Source organism: Etheostoma spectabile, chromosome 3 (assembly GCF_008692095.1).
Source record: "Etheostoma spectabile isolate EspeVRDwgs_2016 chromosome 3, UIUC_Espe_1.0, whole genome shotgun sequence".
NCBI lineage: Eukaryota > Metazoa > Chordata > Actinopteri > Perciformes > Percidae > Etheostoma > Etheostoma spectabile.
Window position 1 is genome coordinate 30,083,136 of NC_045735.1, and position 818 is coordinate 30,083,953.

An 818-nucleotide genomic window follows, 5' to 3' on the forward strand; every position below is an offset into this window, starting at 1 on the left:
GGGATGACAGATTTCTGAATGCCAAATCCGACGGCTCCAGCACAGAAGCTGAACCTCTGCAATTCAGTGTCTGTTACCCAGGCTTCACTGCCTATCCACTGGCGAGGTGGAGAAGGCTCGAGCAACAGCTCCTCCAACAGAAGCCTCATGTCCCCAAAGGCTGCAAATGCCACAACAACCATAGCTGTTGACCTGGAGAAACATTTAAGATCCAAAATGTATTTAAAGATAGATAACACACAGACATAGGATATAGGATACTTTAGTGATTGGTTTAACTGAGCATATTCATAACAATAGAAATGAATGAATGTGATGGAGAAAAAAAATTCCAATATTTATTTTACATAAATGTTGTGCTTTTATGTGCAGGTCACTGTCAACACAGGGAACATCAAACCTGCGGATCTGGAACCCTGCTACGGGGGGGGTCCGATAGAAAGATCAGAGATTCCACACGATCCCTCTCTGTGTGCAGCGGCCACGAAAAGACCCCATACCATTGCCATAGTCTGAATCTGACCGGACAAGCACCTATCCAGTCAGCCCAAAGTGTTTTTACCAGCTTGGCCAGCGCTTCGGGACCTGATCACTAGGATGGTTCTGAAGAAATTTGGGTACTGTCTGCTATTGGACAGGACATGCACAAGTGGCAAAGTGGCTCACCTAAAGGAAAACAAATGTTAAATTAATTACTGGGAAAGGCACATAACATTTGCACTGGTCTATATTACAAAAGAAATCCAAAATATGTACCTGAGGGATGTTAAAGGACCCGATAATGCGCGACATGCTGATGGATGGCGTGGACCCAGTCT

The 818-nt window shown here is 44.7% G+C and overlaps 1 pseudogene; it reads right to left on the minus strand.

The window, feature by feature from the left end:
* The window catches only part of LOC116687041 (extracellular calcium-sensing receptor-like), a 54,760-nt pseudogene that overhangs the window by 53,021 nt on the left and 921 nt on the right, over positions 1 to 818 (minus strand).